This window comes from Egretta garzetta, unplaced genomic scaffold (assembly GCF_000687185.1).
Source record: "Egretta garzetta isolate BGI_Z169 unplaced genomic scaffold, ASM68718v1 scaffold596, whole genome shotgun sequence".
In the NCBI taxonomy this organism is placed as follows: Eukaryota; Metazoa; Chordata; class Aves; order Pelecaniformes; family Ardeidae; genus Egretta; species Egretta garzetta.
The window spans coordinates 561,810-569,112 of NW_009260129.1; positions in this window are offsets into that span (position 1 = coordinate 561,810).

A 7,303-nucleotide genomic window follows, 5' to 3' on the forward strand; every position below is an offset into this window, starting at 1 on the left:
ACGTGTGATACAGTAGGAAACACATATAAAGGCTGAACTCATTAGGGTTTCTGAAAGCAGCACACAGGTCTTTTTAACATAGAAATATCCCCAACAACTAGAATACGTGAATTTAAAATTATTTAACTGAATTATTAAACCTTTGTATGAATTCCTGTTTATGGATGGATGTTACTTTCTGGATTCAGCTGTTTTATTGGATTAAATGTTGCCTTCACCCATCACCATATTTCTTGTGAAGAATGAAGTTCTTGAACACATTGAAAACAAGACCTGATGGGTTAGCTCACACCATTTACCTTAACAGTCAAAATTAACCTGCTTTATCTGAATTTCTGAGAGTGGTCATATGACCTGCTGTGTTGGCAGATCACAGCAAGCAGTGACTCTTGGGAACAGCGGTGGCAAACAGCTGACATCTACTTCTGTTAGCATAGCTGAATCTAGCGGTGCTTTGTATATGGTCCCATGGTGAATCATTTGTTTTGGCTTCAACATCAGTTGGCTAAAGCTAAACAGAAGCAAACTATTCTTATACCCTAACCAGGGTGTGAACACTAAATTAGGATCTTGCTGACTTTACACAATTTGATTTAGTAGTAGTTTAAGATTTATTTGTGGATAATCGCAGGATTTGGTTGTGATATTTTAATAGCACTCAACCCATTAGTTGATTTATAAAGTGATTTGATAAAATCAATCATAACAGCAACTTAGTTAAAGATTCAAAGATGGCAAGATTCACCTTATTACTGCATGGAAGAAGTACACAAAGGAAAATTAAGTTACACTCAAGTCAGAATGATTCACAGAGAGATCATGGATGCAGGGGATAAGGAAGACCCTCCTGTTGAGTCACAAGGTTCAGAATAGACCTCCTTGCTTTCTAAACTCCTTTTCAGAGAGGAGTCTAGGTGTGGCTAGGTCCAATCTTAGTTATGTACTTGGTCAACAGTTTATGTCTAAGGTTAACATACATATATATATCTAGCCACAGTAAAAGACTCTGCCATTAAATCATACATCTACAGACTACTTAAATCAATTTACACATGCAAACACACACAAAGATATGAATATATACACATATTTAAAAGTTTATCTGTTAGAAATTCCCCTTGAGTTCAGTGAAATATACACATCGAATGTTTTGGCATTTCTCAGCAGGCAAAGGTTGAGCCTCAGAGAGTGAAGGGTTTCAGCCCAGGCTTCACTGTCCATCTTCAGCGATGGACCTCTGATTTTAGCAAACTTAAGAGTTTGCTAGCTCTGAGAGGCATCCCATTCAGAGGGAGATGCCGGTCGCAGCCCACTGTGATCTCACTTAGGACTGCTGTTTTATAGGATTATGAGATGATTGGCTTTAGTCATCAGTAAAGTTTCATCTGAGCCACAATCCGGGTTGGTAACCACTGGAATTCTGGTAATGGTGGTACCACGCCACGCAGGTTATGATGCAGATACAGTATGTATCAAGGCTATCAGGTGATAACTGATTGTTCCCATTCTCGCTTCCTGCCTCAGCCATGTAGGAGTTTCTGGTACAGATAGCTGAGGTGGGGAGCAGCTCTATGTAGGAGTTTGACACAATTAAGGAGCGCCTACCTGACCAACACACTACACCAAGGCTACGGTCTGGCAGGAATTCCTAAGGTCATAAAGCAGTCAAAGAGAGAAAAAGTTTTTGGGCTGATGCACCACCACAACCCACCCCATCGTAGTTTGTGACACTAGTATATTCTAGCTGAAATCCAAATCCACACCTTAAATTACATACCCTCCTTACGAAGCAGCTGTATTTCATGTTCGTGCATCTGATTTAGTAAGGAACAAGTATAAATATAAACCAAAAATATCTCCAGAGTCCTACTTAACTATTAACTGTGAACAACGAGCTCATAAGTGAGCATGAACAGAACAATCTTAAGGCTGTTAACTTGCCATTATTCTGCAAGTTACATGGCAGCAGATGGCCCCAATTTATCCAGGTGTTTGATAGCACCTGGAGAAGCTTACACATCCCAGGTCTGCTATTTGCCTTCGGCCCTTCTGATCAAGTTGTGTAACTGAGCAGATAGCTGTCACTGACCCGGGGAAATAGTTTAATAGTACCCATGACAAAACTACCCTTGCATGCTCAAAATTTAACAAAATACTGAAACAATCCTCTCTTAATTGACTGTTCCCCTCCCTGTTTTACTGTTTTGTTTTCCCTTATAACCACACCCATTGGATCGATTTTTGATAAAGTATATTTTTGAGATATGAATGCTAATGAGAAGTTCTTGGACTTGTCTCAAAAGTTCTACCTTTAGGTAGAAGAGAATCTCAACATATTCTGCTACTTGACACAAAGTAGGCTTTTGTTTGGTTGACTAAGAACATATTATTAAGTTTTTAAATTTTATTTGATAGCTGCTGTTACATTAGGCAAAAAAAAAGATACCATGATTGAGAAAATGCAAATATATTCTACTGCTCAAGAAAAAAAAAGGAACTATACTGATATAACCTATGCTTTGCTTGTGGCTTCACAGCTCTGTAGTCTTAAACCCGAGCACACATGAAACACACCATAGTATCCCAAAATACTACTGTGAAAACAGACCAAAAAATCTCTACTCTTTTTCTGCAGAGCGTGAGAGTCAGTTACACTTCGTCTGTGGTATTTTTTTTTTTCCTGGTTGCCAGGACAAGGATATCCTATCTTTCATGCTATGAAGTAAAGCATGAGAGAAAAAGTTGTATTTAGGAAGGATGTAAGTCATGTTAGAAGCAGTTAGAAAATTTAGGCCAATTTCAGCCTTATTTTGATCCCATTGTCTTAGACATGCTTGTATCTGGGCAAAACCAAGTCTGTATTTCAAAAAGTAGACAGTACTCAGAACTGGTTCTCAAATTTTGCATAAATGGCAAGCAGTAGCTTATTTAAATGAGTAATTTCTTTGGTAGTAAAATTCCACCTTGTGCTCACTATACATAACACTGGCACGAACAACATTGATGAAGGAACAAATATACTGGAAGAAATGCCAATGAAAAAAAGTAGGTAACTATAGAAAGGAAGAAGCTGCAGAGCAAAAAGTTTAATACTTATGAGCAAAAAGAATGGTAAATCACCATAATCTTCATAATAATACAACGAAGAATTTGTTTTTCCTTATCTAGTACATTCACAACCTTTGGTGCTTATAGGATCAAAATTCTACAGTGGTAGTTTTCCTTATGTATTCCCCACCTCTGCTGCAATTAGCACAATTCCATTACTGGGAACACCAGAATAAGCAAATCACCATAGATTTTACTTCTGTTTCTTGTACTCAGAGACTGTTTAAAGATGGGTAAATTCACGTTTGGAGTAGAAGCACTATTAACCACAACAAGAACAGCAAAAGGGGCTCTCCAAAAATGACTGGCACCAGTTCAGAATTCTGGGTTTGTCCCACTGAGCAAAAAATGTTTGACTGCTTCCAGCGGGCAGTTCAACAGGCCAGGAATAGCCAAAACTAAGAAACAGATTGTCTTACCAAAACCATACAAAAAGGTAACTGGCTGCCAGAAGCAGAATCCCAGAATGGATTTCTCTGGGACTCTGAGGTATCCTCAGTTATTAAGCATTCATTCCAGGCATGGTTCTATTCAATATTCTTTTTAATTGCTTCAGTGATGAATTTGTTTATAAGATCTGCAGCTGACACAAAGCTAGTGGAATTTGGAAAAAAAACAAAACAAAACAAAACAAATAAAAAAAAAAACAAGGAGAGAAAGGTATCACCACCACAGTGTGCTTCATCAAACCAAACTCTGAAGTTTTGTGGACTACAAAATAAACAGGAACACTAACCCATTATGATTGCAAGCCAACCCACCTTTCTCACACACAGACTTCATTCTGGAATGCATTCAGAAAGGCTCTTTAGACAAAGGAGATAATAATTCCCCTCTACTTAGCCTTGAGAGGATCTCAGCTGAATATTATCTTTTTGACATCACCCTCACAACCACACTGTGAGCGTTTAGAGCAAATGAAGCTACTTTGAGAGAGGCTCTATATTTGAAACCTACGAAGACAGCTAGATGAACACGTACGTCTCCAGAAAAAAAGGCTGAAGGGGAAAGTGCACGAGTACCAAGCACATTCATGAAAGTTCTATTAAAACAGAAATTTTACTTTTAAATTAGAAAAGTTACATCTTCTGTAGGAGAAGGAAGAGCTCTAACCAGCTCTAGTAATTACTTTGTTGCCAATCATACCAGGCTGAGATGTACCACTTCAACAGAGCACAGCACATGTGTAGTATTACATACTGTGGATCAGTAGATGGGTAGCTAAAGAGCGTCCTTCCCTCTAGGATTCACGTACTTCAGGAAAAGTCCTGTTCCCAATATAGAACAGATAGGGCATGAGAAGATTTTGCAGGGAGTACCAGCAAAACGGACACTTCCAAGGGTTTCTTATCTCAATGATTTACTTCATCATCACAGGGTTTGCCTTTACTGTTTAACAAAAAAACCCCAAACTTGCTTTTTTCTATGTCAGTTACCCAAGACACATGAACTATCTTGGTCTAAAGAGCCAAGACACTTCCACTTGACTGCAGCAAACTCATAGAGGCCAGTCTTATTTCCCCATCTGATGATGACCTCAGTGAACTTACCTCACCGTAAAGTAGAAGTATATTGCCTTCACCCCATTTTTACCTTTGAAGGCTTTGATTGAAGTTCAAAACAAGTATGCTTTTTTTTTTCCCCCTCTCTGTTTTTTGGGGTGAACACTATGCACCAATGCAGTAGACATAAGCAAAAACATTAAACATTTCCATAAGGCAAGTCTGAAGTTTGCTCGCTTATGACTTCCCTGGATACATAAAAAATTTATGTTTTATTTATATAAAAACCTGAGCCATCTTCACAGAATGTTTTAGCTTAAGCCCACTTTCAGTGGCCACCTAACCTAAGCAAGCTGGACTTTGCTAGGAACTGGCTAAGGCACTCAGAAAAACTCCTTTCTGCCATTTCTGCTGCAGTAGCTGCAATCTCTGGCAGAGAGTTGGTAGCAAGCAGAGAAATACCACCATGAACTGCTACGGCAGGGGTTTCGAGGTGGTAATAGTGAGGCTGCTGCAAACACCAGCAACTCCTTGATGGTAATGACCTTCTTTTGGTGTAACAGCTTCCCTGCAAGAGTTCCACTGATACGTCAGTTTCTAAACAGTTTTAATTATACTGGTATCATTCCTCACACAAACAAGCTTTAGTTCTACAATGACACATCTAGCTAGCCAAAATGGTACCTCTTCTCATTGTGGTACTCTACCTAGTTTGAAAATGTGATGTGCAGTTTTGCTGTTGTTGGCAGCATCCAAAGTATTAATTCAGTTAAGGGCTCTTTTTTTTTTTTGCCAAGCTAGACAAATTAATCAGGGGAAAACTAATTTATCCTTTAACATGTGATTACTCACCATGTTTGCATATTCACTGTGCATGAAGCTTCAGCCACCCAAGTCTCATATAGTGAACCCTTATTGATCCTACCAATTTTAGTAAAGCTTTTCACACCAGTCGAACATTCCTGCCTTAACAAAAAACATGTTTTCGAACCCTTCAATAAAAGTTACAGTGACATTAAATGATACTTCATCAAAACACAAAAAAAGAAAGCCTTCAGACTGACATCAGCTACATACCCATTCAACTGGAGTTTTTGTGCCCCGAAATGACAGTGGCTGCTGCAGTCTTCCCAAAATAAACGTAATTGTTAACTAAACATAGGTGCATTTATCCCAACTTCAAGTGAACATTTTTTTTTCTGAAAGATTGATTTTATATTCCTTTTTTTTCTTCTCTGTATGCATTCTACCAAAAAGAATGGCTTGACCTGGTTTAAATTGGTTTGAGTGCTGCCAAGTCCAAAGAGCAGTTGAGCTGTCTTGCAAGGAAGCTCCCCCTGCAATATTTAAGGCTTGTTTTCTCTTCTGGGGAGAGAAAGGCAAAGGGCCCTCAGATTTACTCTGCGGAACGGAAGAGACAAAAAAAAAAAAAACCACCACCCAACCCAAACCCAACAAAATACTAATGAGAGTATGAAGAGGAAAAAAAAAAAAAAAAAAAAAAAAAAAAAAAAAAAAGGAAGACTCCCTTTACTTCTTTCATTCCCATCAGCATAGTTTTCTAAAAACATTAACTACATTCTTTCAGTTCTAAGACATCAGTTGCAACTCACAGTTTAAGACAAAGCTAAAACCAAAATTATAAATTACGTGTGGATCAAAAGTTTTTCATAATGATACTGGCTGGTTTGTATATACAGATTTGAATGTTTCCATTTCTTTGATTTTGTTCCCAAGTAAATATTTTTCACACAGGCAATGGTGAACTGAAAATACAGTCTTTGAATTCTTTTATTTATTTATTGTATGGGTGCTTAGTGCTGTCCAGTTAGCACTAATTCTTACACACTTATCTTCCAGCATTTTGGTAGTCACTTTACATAACAAATAAGATGAAACTAACAAGTAAGTAATAACACCCCGGAAAACTACAGACACAGTAGTAATTAGCACTGTATAGCCAGCATTGTTAACTTGGCGATTACTGCCTCTATTCAACCACCAATAAAGAGAGCCCCAAGCTAAACACCACGTAAACAACAGCTGTCACTTAAGGACCACAAGGTGCATTTGGTGCTCCCAGGGTTGCTTCAGGTCTTTAAGCGCTCCACCTGGCCACAGCAGAGGAACTTCATGTTAAATACTGTCACTTGAGCAGCTGTAGTGGCTACTGGTTATTTCAGTACTGAAGTTCCTCTTAACGTTTTTACGCCGTAGCACAAAGTGAAATGCCGAGTAAGAGCTACACTAGCTTCAGAATGGCAAATATCTCCCATAAGACAACATAAAAAAAAAATAATAATTACATGTAACACCACATATGGTAGTTGGGCTGGGTTTTTTTTAAACTGACTCTACAACTGGTGCTCAAAAAACCCCTTCAGACTGGCGGGCTCATTAATAAATTACTTCGACATAGCTTCTGCAAACAACGCGAGAGCTCTGCAGCGCTTGGCTGCAGATCGGGTAAACGATCTGCAGCGTATAAAAAAAAAAAAAAACAAAAAACACCACCACAGTGCCAGCACGCGGAGCCCAAAACCGTACTTCCAAACCAACTGCTAAAAAGCTACGAGGGCGGAAGCGAGCAAGTCGGAACGAACCCAGCTGCGCGCTTTAACCCTTCCAATCGCTAGGAATCGGGGGAGCCACCTCCGCTCCTCACACGGCCTTGCTGCATCCGGCGGCCGCCT